The sequence below is a fragment of the Hemiscyllium ocellatum genome, chromosome 16 (assembly GCF_020745735.1).
Source record: "Hemiscyllium ocellatum isolate sHemOce1 chromosome 16, sHemOce1.pat.X.cur, whole genome shotgun sequence".
Lineage (NCBI taxonomy): Eukaryota > Metazoa > Chordata > Chondrichthyes > Orectolobiformes > Hemiscylliidae > Hemiscyllium > Hemiscyllium ocellatum.
The window spans coordinates 59,302,726-59,324,212 of record NC_083416.1 but is presented as its reverse complement, the minus strand read 5'-3'; the positions used below and the strand labels follow the sequence as shown (position 1 = coordinate 59,324,212).

The 21,487-nt window shown below is 39.9% G+C and overlaps 1 protein-coding gene across 2 annotated transcripts in view; it reads left to right on the top strand.

Annotated features, from left to right (window-relative positions):
• The first annotated feature begins 3,977 nt into the window (after positions 1-3,977).
• The window catches only part of atp10b (ATPase phospholipid transporting 10B), a 253,403-nt gene continuing 235,893 nt past the window's right edge, over positions 3,978-21,487 (top strand). For both annotated transcript variants that reach the window (XM_060836863.1, XM_060836865.1), the window contains exon 1: positions 3,978-4,037. The gene's annotated coding sequence lies outside the window, so the exon portion shown is untranslated. The remainder of the gene's footprint in view (positions 4,038-21,487) is intronic.

Sequence of the window (21,487 nt, the reverse complement as noted above, 5' to 3'; positions counted from 1 at the left end):
GGCTTGGATCGGTGCAACATCGAGGGCCGCAGGCCTGTACTGCTCTGTATTTTTCTATGTTCTATGTTCTAACACCAGCTAGCCACAAAAAGACACGACCCTCTCTCCCTCGTAGCCCTACACACGGATAAAAAAGCACTATTTCGACTGGGACAACACATCTATCCTGGGACAGGTTAAGCAAAGACACACCAGAGAATTCCTAGAGGCCTGGCACTCCAACCACAACGCCATAAACAAACATATAGATCTTGATACCATCTATCAACCCCTCAGAAAACGAACAGGAAATTACATCACCACAACCCCAGGAACCCCATCCAGGAGAAAGATATAAATAGAAAGCAGGAGACAACAGCTTCGCTTCACTTGGAGGTCGCCACTGATGATGTTACCTAGCCAGGTAATGAAACGTCTGGATATCAAACCTACAGCTCAGCAAGCAAACCTACACCCTACAACCTCAATAGTACAACTTGTATTCCAACCTTCTTGAAATGAACACTATCATTGCATTTGCCTTTTTAACTGTCACCTGACCCATGTTAACCTTAAAAATCACACAACACCAGGTTATAGTCCAATAGGTTTATTTGGAAGCACTAGCTTTTGGAGCACTGCTCCTGCATCAGGTGGTTGTCTCCAAATCATCTCCAAATCATGTTAATCTTCAAAGAACCCTGAACCAGGACTCCTGAATCTTTTAGTGTTTTAGATTTATGAAGCCCTTCCTAATTTAGGAATATTTTTCTTTATTTTTCCTAGCAAAGTACATAACCTCATACTATGCCACATTAAATTCCAACTGCCAGTCTAAGTTCTTCTGCAGCTTCCCTGCTTCCTCAACACGACTTGTCCCACCATCTATGTTGTTTTCAACTGCAAACTCAGCAACAATGTCCTCAGTTCCTTCGTCTAGATCATTAATATATAATGCGAATAGTGTGGTCCCAACACAGGCCCCTGCGGAACTCCATTAATCACTGGCTGCTTTTCTGAAAAAGATGCCTTTATTCTCCAATCTCTACCTTCAGTTAATCCTCTTTCTATGCCAGAATCTTATCCATCATGCCATGGTCTCTTATCCTGTTTAGCGATTTCTTTTAGGAAAGGGCGGTATGGTGGCTCAGTGGTTAACACTGTTACCTCACAACGCCAAAAACATGGGTTCAATCCCAACCTCAGATGACTGTCTGTGCAGTTTACATATTCTCCCAGTGTTTGCATGGATTTCCTCTAACAGTCCAAAAATGAGTTCGCTAGCTTGATGAGCCGTGAGAGGTGCAGAGTTGCAAGAATAAGGATGGGATGATCTTCACAGGGTCCATGTGCTCTTGATGGAATGAATGGCCTGCTTTCACACTGCAGGGATTCCATGTATTCTCATGTCTGGGCTTTGTCAAAGGCTTTGAAAATCCAAGTAACTCCTCAAAGAATTCTAACAATTCTATCAGGCATGAAATCCCCTTGATGAAGCCATGCTATTTTATCATGTACTTTCAAATATTCTACAATCTCACCCCTAATAATGCATTCTAAAATCTTATCAATGACTGTGGTCAGACTAACTATCCTATAAGTCCATGTCTTTTGCCTCCCTAAAGAATTTCAATATGAGTTAAGGCTACAAATCATTAAATGAATGCTTTATAAAGTTAGTAAAATTTGCATGAAACAGACAACACTGGAGCAATTGAATAAGCTGGCTCGTTGCTTTCTTATGGAAACAGATCAAAAGAAAAAGTCTCCTTTCATAAAGATTTATACCAATGCTTCTTTAAAGGCTAAATCAAAATGTTGAAAACACAATGACAACACCAACACTGACAGAGCAGACAACGCTGACAATATTTTTTCCAAAGTATTTTACAGCTTGAACTAAATGCCTGGCAGCAGGGTTTCAGGATAGCATTAGTTTATTAGTGGTGTCATATATTTTATACATTGGATCTCTGCAAAGATGTTCCAGTTTTCTACAGAGTTACAGTTGGTTCTACTGTAAAGTGCTTTTCTTCAATGTGAATTGGCTACAATGTGATTGAAGAATTTTGACCATTATTTATAGAACACAAGCTTACCTTCCCTGTATTGTCTGTAACATGATTCTGGCCCTATTAATTTAAATGGTATTGTGCAATTTTCTTATAACACGAGGTCGCATGGGAACGGAACTATCACGTTATATTAGAACCGACTGTAGTAGATTTATTGACAGTGCTTTAAAATGTCAAAGACTTGCTTTCATCTCCTGGCTTTTTTAAAATGTATTTCCTTTTCCTTGAGTTTGCACCCAGACCTAATCAATCAAGCACTATGAGCATCAACAGTAAATATTTTTGTAATCAACCCTGAACATTTGAACATTCTGCATTTTCCTCCTGTGTAAAATAAAATTCAAAATCGAACTACCCGAAACAACAAGCATATGTACATGTAGTCAATTCTTCAGACAGGATTTTCTGTCATCAATTTCCTGAGCTAGCAACTTGCCAGGGGCAACCAGCTAAGTGTCCACTTGGCTGAACGTCTTCAATGAAATGTGACAGGTCAAGAAGACTTAGGTCAGCTATACTGAGGAGCTCCAGCCATGCCTCAGTGAGAGTATGATACTCACAGTACTTTGCAGACAGCATCTTCACTGCTTAACAAGTGATTTCCAACTTTTCGGAAGTCAGTATTCCTATTGTATACTTCACTCACTTCGAGATGCACCTCCTTGTTGTCAGCCTTCATCACAGTATGGGAGTAGCTTATGCAGATTAGCTGGCCCCACCATTAAGGAAAAGGGCAACAGCAAAGCTAACATCAACCATACCCCCCAGATGGAGCTGCCTGCTGGAGCTGTAGTTGGTGTTAGCTTTTCTCCAGTGAGAGAAGTGAGTTTAGATACAATATGTGTTCTGAGGAGTGCTGTGCAAGAGAATGCTGGGAAAGTCATACGCTGGGACATAGTACCTGAAAATGTTGAACCAATCACCCTCTCTGCGCTGCTGAAGTGAGATTAGATTTCCTACAGTGTGGAAACAGGCTCTTTGGCTCAACTAGTCCACATTGACCATCTGAAGAGTAACCCACCCAGACCTATTCCCCATATTTACCGCTGACACTATGACCAATTCACCTAACCTGCACATCAAGCCACACAGAGACAGGGAGAATTGGCAAACTCCACACAGAAGCTGGAATCGAACCCAGGACCCTGGTGCTGTGAGGCAGCAGTGTTAACCACTGAGCCACCCATTTTTTTTGTTGAAGTTTCTTGGTGTACTCCTGTCTCCAATTTGGAGGGACATATTCCAGCAGCTGATTTCCTTGGCCTCTTCAATACACTCCTGTTTGGTTTAAGAAGCTGTGCTCTTCTTTCCACCCTTGGCAAATGTCATTTCACTGCAGTTTTGTCAGATTTCCAGCAAGTCCAACAGGTGTGTCTGAGAGAGAGAGAGAGAGAGAGAGAGTCAGCCTTCATACTTCTGTGCTTTTCTGCAGTTTCTGCAATTTGAAAAATTCAAGTCCACTTAAGCCTTTCTGACCTATGCCAAGAACCTTTTAATTAGGAATCTTTCTTTAAAAAAAATTCAGCTTCTTATCCTGACAGTTTCTAATTGCTTTAGAAATAAAGCAGAAGGCCTCAACAGGTTGCAAACCTGCTACTGGTCCTACTGTTTCAGTAAGCATTATTCACAAAACCAAATAAATATACGGAGTACCAATTTCTAAGCAGATTAAGTCCAAAACTTCAAAACTGCTTCAGTATCCTAAATTTTAAATGCTCTGGGCCCTTTTGTGTTACATTTAAGAATAGAATGAAATAAACATTTACATTGTTGGGTCAGCAATTGATTAACTACCCTTGGTCAATGACTCATCGAAGCTGTTCTGTTTGTCTAAACTGGTTTGTCTGCCTTCTTTATTTACTGCCAAGATTTCCTTGTTTTCAAATGACATGTTACAGTGGAGTAGGTATTGTAAATGTGCAGAATTTATTGAAGACATCCTATTTATCAAAGAAGATGAAACTCAACTCTTAACAACTAAAGGTGAGTAAACCTTTTCACTTCTTGGGACTTCCTTGGGAAGGATGGGCAGTCCTTTTGTAAGTAAATTAAAGAGGAAGGAAAAATGAGCTCTGTAATCAGCAAAGCTGCTGTAGAATTAGTAAACCAATGATACCTTTATCAAAGCTTAAATGAAATCTACGGGCGAATGCTTTTATACAATAGAAAATCCTTGAAAGTTATTTGGAGCACAAAGAGAAAATCTAAAGAGATGGAATTCTTAGTATCTGCCATCATGAATCAATGTATTGACTTCACTCCAAACAACTTTTTAAAAAAACTTTGTAAAATATATTTATTGCTACTCTGCATTCCTATTAATTCTTGTGAATTATGTTTCCAGTGAGATGAGTTTGATTCATTGTGAAACTCTGCAATATTTTTATGAAATTATATCCAATGTGCATATAGCTTGGAAATAAAAAGAAGTAATACAAACCGCTGGGGAAAGAATATGAGGTTTTGCCTCACTTTAAAACAGGAACTGGTTCCACATTACTTATGGAATGTAATCAGCCACGTTTGATTTCATTGCAGAAGTTATACTCGAGGATTAATTTTGCTGGACTGATTGGATAGGGAGCATTCTCTCTGGCTCTGCTTCAAACATTCATAAAGTTTTTCTTTATAAATAGGTCCAATTGTCTGTTGGAGGGTATTTTTCTGTGGATTTACATTTCTTTGTAAATCGCAATATATCATATTTACTTGACAACAAACTTGCATGGCTCAACACAATATATCTTCTATCATGTTGCATTTGATAAGTAATTATGATATTTTTGTTACTCCATGTCAATGAATGTGTTGACTTTTTTACCTATTTTCCTCCTTGGGTCCACATTCCTAATGAAGGGCTTATGACCGAAATGTCGATTTTCCTGCTCCTTGGATGGTGCCTGACCCATTCTGCTTTTCCAGCACCACACCTTATAACTCTGATCTCCAATATCTGCAGTCCTCACTTTCCCCATGATTGTCTGGGTTAATGAGAAGGCAACTAATAGCTTAACTTAAGGCAGTGACATAAGTGGTCTTTTCAAGAGACAAGTAATCCAGAGACCCAGGCTATTGTTTTGAGAATACGATTTTGAACAAGAAGCACTGAGGGCAGCAAAGGCACAGAATGTGCTCTGTTCATCATCAAGAATGGCTTGGTAGCCTCAGTTCTGACTGAGTTGTCTAAGTTCGAAAGGACATAACTGCTAAACTGTCACTGTGGCAGGTGATGAGGGATCTCTTAACGGAGAAAAGCTTATTTGATTTCATCCTCAACAATCTGCCTGTTCTGAATGAATCTGTCCATGACAGTTTTGGTCATAGTGACCACCACTCGGCCTTTGTGAAGGCAAAGTTCTGCCTTCACATTGAAGACACTCCCCATAATATTGTGAGGCTCTATGACTATGCTAAATAGAATAGATTTCAAACAGACCAAACACCAAACCTGTACACCCATGAGGCACGTATACCATCATCAGTAGCAGAATTGTTCTCCAAAACAATCTCCAACTTCATGGCCTGGCATATTCCCCACTCCCTCATTATTAACAAGGTAGGAATCAACCTTGGTTCCGTGAAAAATGTAGGACATGCCAGAAGCATTATTATTGTTTTGGAATCAGATTCTCAAACTACTTACCAAGTTTGGCATGTTAGCTTTGGTTTCATTTCAAAATTCATCCATTGAGGCCCAGGATATTTTAGTTTCTGGTCGGTTAAAATTCTGAATGGTTAGATTGGATGCAGGTGGATTTTATATGAGCAAAAATAGCATGTGCTTTAGGCAGTTGGCTCCAACTGACTGACTACCAAGCGTGTTTTGACAGGAGACAGGGAATCAGCCTGCTCCTCAGAGAATGTTTGGCACTTTAATAAATACTTCAGTGAGGTTTCAATTCTCAGCTGTAACTCACTGGGAAGATTTGAATGTGGTTCGGGGAATGTGGTTATGTGCCTCGGGGAGGACGGGCAGTTACTGTGAGGAAAGTTTCAAGGCAAAGGCCAGTACCTCCAATGTGGCACTGCTATGGACCTGGAGGAGCAAGAGCAGCAGGGGTGTTTTCTGCCAGTTCCCTGAACTCCCTCCACCTTCTGACATATGCCAAATTCTTTGCATGTGAGGAAAGCCAGACTTCAAGAATTTGCATGCGTAACTGAATTACCACTCTGTTTCCAGTGAGTCAGCAAGTCAATATTCACTCTGCCCAGCATATCTCCTTTCCTTGTTAATTATTACTTGGCTTATGTATGCCTTCATTTCAATCTCTTCTTGACAAAGTATTTATTGTTCATTGTCTTCAAAAAAAATCCACTGATGCCTTTACAGTACCCATTTAATTGAAAAGTTCTTAAAGTGTGACAAACTTCAATATAACTTCTGCCTCTGGCCTAATTTAAATCCTGTGTAACTGCATTAGAATTGAAGGCCACAAATATTTGATTCCATTGAGTCCAATACTTCTTTATGTGAAACTATTCAGTGTTAGAACTTTTGCCACAATTTCTGAAGAGGGAAATAGTTGTGTGGAGTTCACATCCAGGCAATGTTATCTTAGAACATGCTTTAAAAACCAAGCTGAGCGGTTCAACCTGAAATGTGAGGTTACATGAATAGGTATAGGTGTATGAGATGAAAATTCTGTGCAACATGATAATTCTGATCCTGCTGGGATCAAAATAATGTCATCATTGAAATGCAGCCAGTGAAGGTTGAACAAATCTTTGTCATAGTTGATGTTGTATTGATTTGATTTGGACATGTTTTGAAGATTGAGGAAACACTTTAGGTTCTTAAAGATTTAACAGTGAAGGAGCCTGTTACATTGTAAATAACACTTTCTACTGGAAGGAAACAAGTATGCAGTTTTCACTGTGCATTTTACTTTATGCGAACATTCCTCTTTGTTAGGTGCCCATCATTAATTTTTATTCAGTCTTACATAGATTTTGTACTATTGTGAAGTGGTCATTTTGTCACTGATGAAAATTCCCTGCCTGTGACTCCCCGTCAGCTCAAACATTTCTGACTATGCAGCCTGACATAGTTCCTTGAACAAGTCTCCCTCCTCCTACACATAACAGTTGAACTTTGTTACTTATTTTTCAAATTAAATATTTAAAGATTTCTTTTCCCAACAATGAGAAACAAACACAGGTCTGAGCTGCTGAAATGTAATTACAAATTGGCTTACATAATGGTGGAGCAGCTTGTTCATTCTAGGAGCCTAAACATGATGAATAAATGGAAATTGTAAACTGTGCTCTGAGGAAAAATTGTAAAGTCATGATTGTAAATAATCCCTGACTCTGGCTGCATTCTAATGCCTTCAGATTGAATTAGATTTTTTTCAGTTGCCTGCATCAAAATGCACCCTGAACTACAATAAAAATAAATTGATGAATACCCATGACGGGTGTGTGCATTCACATGTGGAATAATATACTTTTGTGAATTCATCAGGAGATCTCATCGGCAGTTCCAGCTGAATGTCTTTGGCAAAAATAAAAAGCAAGCATCCATGAAAAGAGAAGTGCAGTTGAATTTTTTGCTGTACTGACAACCGTGCTTCCTTCAGCCATGCTAACTTCAGTATTTTGTTAAACAGGGTAAACCCAGCAGCATGTGTGATTAAATCATCATGTCATAGATCATTTGATTCGCGCGTGTGTGTGTATGTATGTGTGTGTGTGTGTGTGTGTGTGTGTGCGTGTGTGTGTGTGTGTGTGTCAGAGTCCGTTCTATGTAACATTTTAGTTGGTATGATTTATTTTAATCAAACTCTGATTGAATTTTGTGTCTTTTTGGAAACCTGCATTTAGACATCACGTGGCTATTCTCCAATATCTCATCCAAGTAGCCATTTTTTTAACGTGAGTTTAGAAAATGCGTTAGCAAAATATTTACCTATGAGGAGTACTTCTTACTTCATGTATACCTTATCTCAAAATAAGTAATTGAACAGCATGCTGGAAGAGGAGCCTTGACTGATTTTTGTGCTCTTGACATGGCCACATGGGACTTTTTAACCCTTGAAGTTAGTAGCAGTGCAGACAAAATTTAGGATCTTACTGACACGTTTAATTTATGGCAGCATATTTAGAAGGCTTCGGTTGCAAAGTAGTAATGTCTCCAACTCTAGTTCAAGCCCCACCTCCTCAAGAGGTGTGATATAACATTTAAAAACCAGTTGTTCAAAAAGATCTACTGACAACTATATCCACTGAGAAGCAGGGATTGGATAAGAAATGAGAGGTGTTGGCACTGCCCACCCCACACCCCCTACCTGGGTAGAAGGGTCCTGCTGCTGAACTGCATATAGTGGTCCAACACTTGAACTGAGCACAACAGACACTGGTTATTATATTTGAATAATCGATTGAAGCATTTATCATGATGAGAGACATCATCAGGTCAACAATGATATTTGGGTTTGGTTGAATTGGGATCATGCAACTTATGCGCAAAAAGAGGGTAAAGCCATGAGGTATTTTGATTCGATTTATTGTAATAAATAGCCAAGTTATTTAGTGAAAACAAGAATTGAAAAGAATGCTATAGCCAGAAGCTTGATTTGATTACTTTTATTGCTTAATGTAAGCTCAATCAGGCATTGATCATTATATTATCTCCTGGATAATTTTAGAGTACAAGAGTACCAGTTGCATGAGGGAGTGTCAGATAGCAGCAAGAAAGACTGACTGGGTCAGTGACATTGTATCATTACTTTGGTCAATTATATTGCTGTAGGCATTTTGAAAATGTTTGCTTCAGATGGCAACATGAAATAGTTCACTATTGATACACCTTGCTTTTGTTTGAAAATATGATGGTTACTAACCTGAGAAAAAGAAGAAACTTCAAAGCTCTAAGTGCGAATTTGGGTGGAATCATCCCAGGCCCTGAATAATGTGAGCTGTGACAAGAAATTTGGAAGAATTGCTTGAACAATTGAGCAAGGCCTTTCTCAACATGGGAGCAACAAGTTACATTTACTATTTAGATTCTGGATGTTGAGATGAGATTTTCGTGAATGAGCAGCATGTGATCTATTAACGGGGACTTACTATTAATGGGGGCTTATTGGTTAACCTTGCCTCATTAATATGCTGCCAGCAACCAGACAGCAACTAGATGTTGAGAATTCCTAATCTGAGAGTCAGAGAAAGTCCCTGTTGACTCCATCTTGCTGATTTCTCCTGGAGACCTCATCTTGGACACCCTGCACCAACGTCTCAGAGGACAAACCACGGGCAGAGGTTGGAAGCACTCCATTTTCACAAGTGCTGGCATCCAATATGTGCCAGCCTCACCACACTATCATGGCATTTCTCCAATGCACTACAAAATGCTTCTATGAGACTGTAAGACCGTAAGATAAAAGGGCAGAATTAGGCCATTTGACCACCAAGTCTACTCCACCATGTGATCATGGTTGATATTTTTCTTAACCCGTATTCTCCTGCCTTCTCTCCGTTACCCTTGATCCTCTTAGTATTCAAGAACCTATCTCTGTCCTAAATGCATTCAATGACTTTGCCACAGAAACCTGTGGAGGCAATGAGTTCCACCAATTCACTACCCTCTGATTGAAGAAATTCGTCCTCATCTTTGTTCTAAAGGGTCATCCCTACACGCTGAGGTTGTACTCTCAGATTATATTCTCCTACTTGTGGAAATATCATCTTCATGTCCACTTGTGCATACTTAGAGAGGGTTGTAAGATAAGGTGTGCATAACAACATACAAATCTGCATGGCCCAGTGCCTAAAAGGCGATAGATGTAAGAATGTACAATTGTCTGTGCAAGCACGTTTCGGCTTTGCTATTTCTGAGCCAAATAGTGCTGAATATTGTGCCGTTTTCAAAAAGCATTCCCACCTCTAACCTTGTGAGGTGAGAAATTAATTGATGACAAAAGTAAATATATTTGTGCTTTAGACACTACCCTAAGGAACTCCTATAGTGGTATCTTAACTGAGTTAATTGACTTCCACTAACTACAATTATTTTCATTTGTGCTTGGCATGACTGCTACCCAGTAGAGAATTTTTATTGATTCCCATTGATTCCTGTTTGTGAGGGTTCTTTAACGCTATACTCAGTCAAAAGCTGACTTGAGGTGTAGGGCAGTCGCTCTCACCTCACTGGAGTTGTCTATAGCATATCTCAAAAGCTCTAACTCCTGGACTATATAGTTTCACTGCTGTAAACTGTAAGCACTATTTATCCATTCGTGGTGCATTATTTAATAATATAGAGACACTTGCCTCCAAATCAAACTTAAAATTAGTTACTTGTCCATTGATATAAATAGTTGCAAAGAAGCTTGGTTTCGATTGCACATTTCCCCTGGAATCATTTTTGTTTCTCTTCAATTCCAACCTATTTCACCTCATTAATATCTTTGTGAGTAGTTATTTGACTTCTTGCTGCTCTGTGACTATGTCCTATTTCTATAAATCTTCTGCAAATGACTTATCATCTAACAGGTAAAGGATTCCTTCTGTGCTAGGTTTCCTCACTCACACTTGATACTAAGTCATAGAGCATCTTTTAAGGTGAGAATGTCAGAATAAGACAAGAACTCCAAATTTCACTCTTGAATTTGGCATTTCTCATGTCTCATATTTACAGGGATGGGATTGGAGGGTGGTTGGTGTTGGGAGGAGGGGGCAGGTCATATTTTGAACATGTACAGTTCTCCAAGATGGATAGTCATTTCACTGACCAGCTGTTTCCATGGAAAGCAAAGATTAGATTAGATTCTCTACAGTATGAACACAGGCCCTTTGGCCCAACAAGTCCACACCGACCCTCCAAACAGTAATGCATCCACACTCATTCCCCTATCCTATATTTACCCCTGACTAATGCACCTTATACTATGGGCAATTTAGCATGGCCAATTCACCTAACCTGCACTACCTTGGATTGTGGGAGGAAACCGGAGCACCCAAAGGAAACCCACAGAGCGAGAATGTGCAAATTCCACACAGACAGCCGCCCAAAGCAGGAATCAAACCCGGGTCCCTGGCGCTATGAGGCAGCATTGCTAACCATTGAACCACCATGCCAGTTGAACTCACTGGTGTTTGAACCCAGAGTTTCGAGATTGGTCAATGTCACTGTTCTAAGTGTATTTCTTTTAGGTAACCAAAGTGTATTTCTTTGGAGAGCTTTGGTATCTCTGTTGGAAAATTTGAAGTTGGGGATCTAGGTCCTTTGGGGGATTAGGTATCAGTTATTACCAGATATTGTTCATGGGAGAGATGCATATCAGGGATTCTTTCAGGGGTACCTGGTATACTTTAGCATAGTTAATTGTGGAGAAGTTTGTGCATAAGCAATGTTTAAATACTTTGGACTTGTTCAACCTCTCAAGAGCAGGTGGCATATGTCAAATGTGTATGCATGAGATAGCTTTTCTTGGTAGAGTGTAGACTGCAAAACAAAAATTGAAGTAATAGATCAATTGATTTTTCAATGTGTTCATGTATACCTCGGGATACTCAATGAGTTGGCATGGTATGTAAAAGAGGAATGGACTGAGAAGAAGTGAGTCTATGTGAGGACTATAGGGACATCTTGTACTTTTCCCTTTCAAGGAGATTAGGTATATCTTTGGATCTGTTCCAAGAATGTCTTTGCTGGAGGAAAGGCATTTTTTGGAAGTGGTAAGGCTTTGAGTTTGTGCTTGTGTCTAAAAGTGCATAAACCCATATAGTTTGGCAATGCCACCAAGAAACTAGAAAAAAAAGTGGAGTTAAAAAGAAAAACATTGTTTGCTATTTCAGAGTGCTTGACTATATAGTGGCATTATGAAATTGCTGCCGCATTACAGAAATCCCAAGGCATTATTTTTACAATACGGTACACATTGCTGGATAGCTCCAACAGCTACTTACATTGAAAGGTTTGATGGTATGAGATACTAAACACTTAAGAGAGATGTTTGTTGACACAAGGCAAAAGTTGAAGTATATTTGAAGGTCACTGGAATCTATTCCTCTGATCACCATGTCCTATAATGCATTCTCATCTCTGCTCATACTTTTGTGTATGCTATCTGACCTCTTGTTCTCCATAAAGTAGACTTGCTGCAACAATCCTCTCATTTAGGTTGGATCTGAAGAACTTGCTTTGCCTTCTAACCAAGAGACTTTCATCTTAAACAAGCTACAATTTATTATATCAGAACAACCAAACACAAGTTGAATTGTAACCAAAACTATGAGGGCGACCTAGTTGTTAAGTCTGCCTGTCTACTTAGAGATCCAGAGTTCCCTCAACCACGTCCACATGATATCATCCTATTGGATGATGCTTAATCATTCCTCACCTTCAACCTTTCAAAACCTAACACCTTATGCAACAACTTGAGGCCTAGAATCGTGGATGGATCCAAGGTACAACTGAGTGATTTTGGGAGAGGGGATCATTGGCGTGGGATTCATGGAGGAGTGGGGGGGGTAAACAGCAAGATGGGCAGAGAGGTAGCTCCCCACCTTCCTGATGCTAGCTCTCACTGAGTGCCTTTGAATCAGGGAACAACTCACCCTCATCTCTGCACCCAAGAGCAAAGCTACCTGGAATTCCTCATTCTGTTTCCCCCAGAATGAGCTGCTGCCTGTTGCTAGGTTAACAGCAGTAGCACAGGGTGGGTCCCTTAAGTTCTGCCCATTTTATGTATTCTTTGAAGATATTGTTCATGCTCCACAGCCCCATCTCCACAACCCCAGCCTCCCACCAACTCAATTATTCATCATTTGATGCATCCCCAGGTGGAAGAAAAATGCTACTCCAGTAAGTTTGCAGCTCAGGTATTTTAATACATTATGGCTGAAATTTGTTAGAGAAGATTTTCTGGATATTTTAAGACTATAGCAGTTGTGGCTCTGCAAAGTAATTTTGATAAGAAAACAGTTTTTCAATGCTGCTGATGTGTTTCCTTATGACTCAAGTGAGTAAAGCTTTCTGAAATCTAAGCAAAAGATCAAAAGTGATTGCATATGCAAATTCCCTGATTGAAATTTAAAGTTGACTTGATGTTTCTATTTTTAAAAGCACACTGATCCACTGTGCATTGGGATTATTCTTGCTCCGTCTGTCTGTTTGGAGCAACTTAAACGTTGAGATCAGAAGATCAGATTCTCCAGCCCAGTGGTAGAGAATACAAACTGTGATGAAGGCTGTTTACTGCCATCAGTACTTCTGTTTGGTTCAATACACATTAATCTCTTAAAATACAAAGTAGTTTTAAAAGTCACATTGAGCTTCAAAGTTTGATGTTTCCAATGATGAGGTTACAATTTTTAGCTTATGCTGTTCAAAAACAGAACTGTTGTGGGGATGGTGAGCTGATTGAGCAAAGAGGACAAAGGGTTTGCTCATTGTTTTCCGAATATTTGATACGTAATTTTATTTTGTCATCTCAGTCTCCCTTCTCACTCTTTATTTACTTCAGAGGAGATGTCAATTCTCTGTAGCCACTCTTCACCAATAAGTCATGGACACACAGACTATGGACATCCTTGTGCATTATTTTCCTTTCCGAATTGTGCTATTTCCATCAGGTCTCCCAAGATAACAATTCTGAATGAGTATCTTTAGTTGTTTTTTCTGTATCTAATTTGTCTAACTCCACACTGTTTTGCAATGCTTAGATATTGTGTGTAAGCTGACATTGATTTGTAAATTTATACACTTCTCACACAGGTTAAAGCTTTGACTTTTTTTCTCATTACATGGATCCTTCTAGTGCACAAAATTGCTCTCTGTCGACAAAAATTTACTTTCGTCACTAAACTTCCTTGTTGAATGCTATTTGCTAATTGTTCAGTGAAGCAGATGTGAAGAGATCACCTTTTTCGTTCTTTGTTTCCTCCTAATTACTCAATTTTAGACTTTTACATTTCCAGCAATGACATTTGTACAAATGCTCCTAGATTTCACTTGTATTTCTCCCAGGAAGAAAGAATTTTTCCCTGTCGCGTCCTTTTACATATTGATCTGCAAAAATGTTTGATGATATTTATGACAGCAACCAAACTACATGATCCATAAAGATGAGACATTTTAGAATTCTGTTTGAGTATTTAATAGTACAAGACTACATGTTAGATTAGATTACCTACAGTGTGGAAACAGGCCCTTCCGCCCAACACCGACCCTCCCCCACCCAGACCCATTTACCCTTGACTAATGCACCTAAAACTATGGGCAATTTAGCATGGCCAATTCACCTGACCTGCACATCTTTGGACGGTGGGAGGAAACCAGAGCACCCGGAGGAAACTCATGCAAACACAGGGAGAATATGCAAACTCCACACAGACAGTCACCCGAGGCTGGAATTGAACCTGAGACCCGAGTGCTGTAAGGCAGCAGTGCTAACCACTGATCCACCATGCAGCATGTGTAAAATTCAAAGGTACATCTTAAAACTAAAGAATCCTTTGACTTGAATGTTCACAATATATGATATAAATGAAGATGCAGGAGGATAGTGGTGTTTGATCTTATCCTATACGTTGCATAGGTGGCAGTAAAATTGACCACATTACTAACCTGTCTAGCACAGCTAGTTTTGCCTCCAACCAGGTGACAAGGGCTCTCATCCCAAACCAGCAATGTTGTTTGCGATATACATCTGCAATTTTCAAGAAGTATTTTCTTTTCTGCTTTTCTGGCCTCACAACACAACTTTTTAAAATATGTTAATTCATGAGACATGGATATCTCTGGGAAGACTAATATTCATTGCCTTTGAAAAGATGGTGTTTTTAGACAAGTTTTAATTGCTGCAACCTGTCATCATGGTTGTGATGCAACTGAGTGGCCATTTCAAAAGGAAGTTGAGGATGTTTTTTACATGCCCTACAGACTGGAGAGGAGGCAAGTAAAATAGAGTCAGTACCAGCTCCCACCTTCTTAACAATCACTGAGCTCGCTTGTATAATATAGGGCAGACGGCGAGATCAGCTGCCTGCACACTACATGTAAAGAAATAATTAATGGCCAACCTAGCTTATTTGGAGATCAATTGACTCCAAAATTACTCTGCGCAAGTCATAATGCCATTAGAATGTAGGTGGGTGGGAGTTGACAGCCCATTTTTAATTGGTACTTATTCAGTTGGTGAGTGAGGGATGAGTAATCAGATTTATTAAGCATTATGCAACTACATATCTTAATTCTTTCACAACAAAACTACACCAAGTTTTATAGCACTTTGAAGTAAGAATTGGTCTAAGGTGTGAATGGTGTAAATTGATGCAAGAAACTTTTTTTAACCACAGTATTTTGCAGACACAAAAATATTTGATGGTAAAGTCTTATTGTTTTTCACTGCTGGCATTGTTTTGGATTCAATCAGTAACTTCAAGGCATGGCCTCTCAACAGGGTTGCTATAAACAACTTCTGCAATCTGCCTTAAATCCTTTACATCTGATCTTGGGAATATATGCATCTTAATACAAATCTATTACAACTTGAAATAGTTCATCCTTGTCCTATTTCATTTCTATTTGTAAATACCTCAATTATATTATTCTGTTAATTTCTTCTGTTCAAAAGTCTTTTATTTTCATTTCTCATAACTACCTATTATGTGCCTTAGTTTAGTTCTCAGAAAAACTTGTGCTGTGACCTGTTTCCATTTGGAATTACGAAGTTAATTAGATTTAAGACAATGAAAGCAGAAGAATCCTCTTGTACAAATATTGATTTAATCATTGGTTCATTTTCTTAAGTACTGTGCTATCTCTTCACCAATAATGCCCTAATTCATTCAAAGTTAAAAATCACACAACACCAGGTTATAGTCCAACAGGTTTATAGTCTTAACAACCACCTGATGAAGGAATAGCGCTCCGAAAGCTAGAGTGTCCAAGTAAATCTGTTCGAGTATAACCTGTGTTGTGTGATTTTTAACTTTGTCCACCCCAGTCCAACACCGGCTCCTCCAAATCATGACTGTCATTCAAACTTGGCATTCACATAATTTAAATTTAATGAAAAGAACCTATTGAATGTGTAGCTATATGTAGCATTGGCTTTAATGAAAAGACCCTATTGAATGTGTAGCTATATGTAGCATTGGCATCACAAAATTCATATTTCCCACTGATGGAAACAAGCAAATTGCAAATTTTATTCCCACAACACATTTAACCATTCATTCAGATCTTCAAATAAATCCAACAGTACTCAACTGAATCCAATGCTCTCCCTGTGATGGTTTGGTGGGGAGGGGTGTATTTAATCAAATGGGAAAGTTGGGGGTATACCATCTCCACCTTCTTGCCCTGCCATCAATTGAGCTCTGGCACATTCTGCTGCTGCTGCTGCTGCTGCTGCTGCTGCTGCTATCACCCCACATCAGGTAGGAGTCTCGCTATGTGGGGAGCATGATCAGCAAACCCATGTGTGTTTCCTTGAAGGCTGCCCAAAGAGCCCCTCCTACAAAACTGCTTCATACCCGATTAAAAGTCCTGGAGGAAGGAAGGGGGACTTCACTGATAGGTGATTTGATGAAAGGATACTGATTTGTGTGGAGTTATTTCAGTGGCAATGAGAGAAAAGCATGTTCCTGAAGAAAATCACCCACAACAGTCATCTTTATATATGGGTAAGTAATACTGGCATCATGCTGTTTTTTGGGACTTGTCTCATTCTTTCCTGCTGTCAAATACAGGGCTTAGTATGTGGAAAGAATGCCTTATATTTTCAGGGCAAATGACACTGGGGCAGATGAAATGCAACAAGTAATTCCTCTGAAAGCTTGTGGACCCATAGTTTTTTTGGTTGTTAGTACCCCAATTTTCTCTGAGGCATGAAATTTAGTTCAGGAGTATTACAATCCCAAGCCTCCTCTAATTCTGAGATATTATTGGTTTTACTCGACAATTCAAGAACTTTGGGAATTTCTATATGGATTTTTAACTCAGTTATGATAACTGGCAGAAGCATGTGACTTTGGTTTAGCCCTTAATAAGATGCTGAGGGACCATTTGGAATGTGGGATTAATGATGTAACCATCCAAACTGCCTAGTAATTGAAGCCCAACTAAAATGCAAACAGGCACTAAAACTGGCTTTCTCACTGGAAAATGTGGCAAGTGTAGCATATGAGTTGCAGGGTATTCCAATGGAAGTGGATTTCCTTGCCAATCCGACAGAACTTGGGGAACACCAGTTGAGTGAAGGCAATTGACTGACTTCACTGACTTCACTCTCTTTGCCAGTTACATCCATTCCTTATCTCTCCTTCTACCATCACTCATTGTTTGACCCATGACTACTGATGATACCAGACCTTGTCTGAAGTTGTATTGTCAATAGCCATTGCTTCTCCAATGGTATTGCAGTTCAGAACTGTGTGTCTCTAATTGCCTAACAGGACTTTGGTTCCAGGATTCTTGATCCTGGGAAAGGCCTGCCATTATCCAGTGTCTGAATGGCACTTAAATTGGTGAGCCTTCCTTAAAAGAGGTGACATGTGCTCTCACCAGCTTTCCAGCTGAGGGTGAGACCACTATTACCTCCATTTAACACCCGATGTATAGTGTCTGCCCCACTTAATACTTTTCCATTTCCAAAGTGCTTTATCTCCTAAGTGAATCATGTCCCTCATCTACACAAAGCCACATTACATCATCTATTCTACAGCTTCCACAAAAATTATATGACATTAAACTTCATTCATGTTCATTGTGTTGGAAAATGCTACAAAAATCAATGTGTTTTTTTTTCCATTAGCTTGTTTTCACGACATTTATTTCCTTTGTATGGAAAGTTTCTGGAACATTTGATGCAGCCAGTGAGACAGATAGACCGACCATGTTTGGCACTGGGCCAATCATACCTTCAACTCAACATTTTGGCTGAAAAGCTTTGTTCTGTTGCCATTGAATTTCTCTGTGAATTGCAAAATCTAATGCTCTGTAGCTATGACTGAACTACAGGTGAATGGGAAATAATTCAAAATGCTGAAGGGCTAATCATCAAAATCTGGTTCTACATGTAGGCCTTCATAAGTATATTAATCAATTTTTTTCTTAAAAAATTAGGTAATCATTGTAGTCATTGTAACGAAGTCAACCATGGAATATGAGTTCCCTGATTGGGGCCGTTAATCCGGTCCAATCAAGGAGCCTGGCTGACAGACAAAGCAGGAGTGTAAGAGGTTCTGTTTGGTCTGAGAGCTGGCTCTGAGGCAGCAATATCAGTGTCAGGGACCCAATAATGGGTGACTTGATGAAAGGATACTGGTTTGTGTGGAGTTATTTCAGTGGCAATGAGAGAAAAGCATGTTCCTGAAGAAAATCACCCACAACAGTCATCTTTATGTATGGGTAAGTAATACTGGCATCATGCTGTTTTTTGGGACTTGTCTCATTCTTTCCTGCTGTCAAATACAGGGCTTAGTATGTGGAAAGAATGCCTTATAGTTTCAGGGCAAATGACACTGGGGCAGATGAAATGCAACAAGTAATTCCTCTGAAAGCTTGTGGACCCATAGTTTTTTTGGTTGTTAGTACCCCAATTTTCTCTGAGGCATGAGATTTAGTTCAGGAGTATTACAATCCCAAGCCTCCTCTAATTCTGAGATATTATTGGTTTTACTCGATAATTCAAGAACTTTGGGAATTTCTATATGGATTTTTGACTCAGTTAAGATAACTGGCAGAAGCACATGACTTTGGTTTAGCCCTTAATGAGATGCTGAGGGATCATTTGGAATGTGGGATTAATGATGCAACCATCCAAACTGCCTAGTAATTGAAGCCCAACTGATATTCAAACAGGGACTAAAACCAGCTTTCTCAGTGGAAAATGCGGCAAGTGTAACATGTGAGTTGCAGGGTATTCCAATGGAAGTGGACATCCTTGCCAATCCGACAGAACTTGGGGAACACCAGTTGAGTGAAGGCAATTGCATAGCCTCATTCAGAACATATTCTGAACAGAGGGACTCTCGGTCAGCCAACAGCAAAATCCCAAAACAAAGCCAAGCCTCAGTCTAACGTTAAAAATTTTCTTCAGTATCCAGGCCAGCAAGCTTTTGTAGTTGCTACCGACATGCTGTTTCAAGACAGCAAAAGAGTGCCATTAGGCCTAAACTGAGTTAGAGAACTCATAGACTGGTATCCAGGAGAGTGCACACCCTGGAAAGTCCACCTATATCTGGTTAGAACAAAGTTAAAAATCACACAATGCCAGGTTATAATCCAACAGGTTTATTTGGAAGCACTAACTTTCACAGTGCTGTTCCTTCATCAGGTAGCTTTGGAAGAAGATCATAAGACACAAAATTTATAGCAAAAGATTACAGTGACATGCACCTGAAATGATGTTGTCACAAAGCTGGTTCTTTTCTCAAAGTTACTGTGCCCTGAGCATTTTACCAGAGAGTGTGAGTATGTGCGTGTGTGTGTGTGAGTGCATCTGACAGAGTGTGTGTATGTTTGGTAAAGTGTGTGTGTGTCAGTGTGATGGAGTATACACCTGTGAGAGGGTGTGTGCGTGAGTGTGACTGTGGAGGATATATGTGTGTAAGAGAGAGAACGCGTATGAGAGAAGGTCTGTGTGAGTGTGTGAGTATGTAAGAGTGTGTGGATGTGTGCTTGTGTCTGTGTGTGTGTGAGAGAGTGTATAGTGTAGTGGGGTCACCTGTAGTATGACATGAACGCAAGGTCCCAGTTGAGGTACCCTCATGGGATCAAACTTGGCTATCAGCCTCTGCTCGGCCACTCTGCAATGTTGCGTCTTCCAAAGCTACCTGAGGAGGATAATTGTCTTCCAAAGCTACCTGATGAAGGAGCAGCGCTCCAAAAGTTAATGCTTCCAATTCCTATTCTGTGAATTTTAACTTTGTCCACCCCAGTCCAACACCTGCACTTCCAAATCATGGTTTCGAACAGTTAAATTGCTTAGCCATGTCCAAATGAGATCCAATTAAAATAAACATCTGATTAAATGGTCACCCAATTCTTAATAGAGGTCAATAGTGATGTGGCCTTTTCAGTGATCGCAGAACCAAATTTTAACAAAATTTGCTTTGGACTCCAACACGTAAGTTTATGTAAGACCTCGGCTAGACTGAGAACCTATACCAGCAAACCACTACAGATTAAGGGTGCAACTTTGGTTCAGGTGTGTTATGAGAAAACTTTGTTTCAGTTACCACTGATTGTAGTAAAAAAGCTCACACCAAACCCTGATGGGGTGAAATTGGTTGAGAAAGATTCACCTAGATTGGCTCAACATCTTGCGATTAGAAAATGCCTGCCTGAATGAAGTCCTAATTAAATACCTGGAGGTTTTTCAGCAAGGTCCAGGGACTATCAAAGGAGACAAGGCCACCTTACATGTTGACCAGGAAGCCATTCTATGATTCTGCAAGGCCCACGCAGTACCATTTGCCTTACGGGCAAAAAGTAGAGGCAGAAATCAGGAGATCGGAAAGCAAAGGAATCATCAAACCATCTAGTTTACAGAATGGGCAGCACCAATCATAGCGATTGTGAAGCCTTTGAGGAGATTTTAAACAAATGGTAAACCATTTCTCACAGCTGGATAGATGCGCAGTCCTTCACATAGAGGATATATACCTAGAGCTGACAGGGAGGGTTTTCCTTCAGGAAGCTTGCCATGAGCCAAGTGTACTTGCAATTGCAATTAGGTAAGGATTTCCAGAGGTATGGTACAATTGATACCCACAAGGGTTTGTGCTAATGTGCGAGAATGGGGATATTGTCAGCCTATGCAATATTTCAGCAAATAATGGAGAACATTTACCCCAGGTTGCCATTTGACGTGCTAATAACTGGGAAGACCAGTAAAGAGCATTGACAGAACTTGGACATAATCCATCGACGTTTCTCCCAAGTGGGCATACACCTTAAAAGGGAAAGATGTGTATTCCAGGCAACAAAAGTGACCTACTTTGGCTACAGAGTCAACAAGACTGGATTACACCCCATAGAAAATAAAGTGAGGATGATCAAGCGTGGCCCAGCCCTCACAGCTGTAGAGCTCAGATCTTTCCTTGAGCTGATAAATTATAGAATCCCTGCACTGTGGAAGCAGGCCACTTAGCCCATGCCAATATGCCAAAGATTATCACACCCAGATCCATTCCCCTACCTTATAACATACATTTTCCAAGGCTAATACACCTAGCCTACTATGTAACTATGGGCAATTTACGATAGCAATCCGTCTAATCTGTACATCTTTCGACTGTGGTTGGAAACTGGAGGAAACCCACTCAGAAACAAGGAGAATGTGCAAACTCCATACAGACAGTTGCCCGAGGACGGAATTGAACCTGAATCCCTGGCACTGTAAGGCAGTAGTGCTAACCACTGAGTCAGCGTGCCATCCCCATTATTATGGAAATTTCATAATGTGACCTCCATCCTG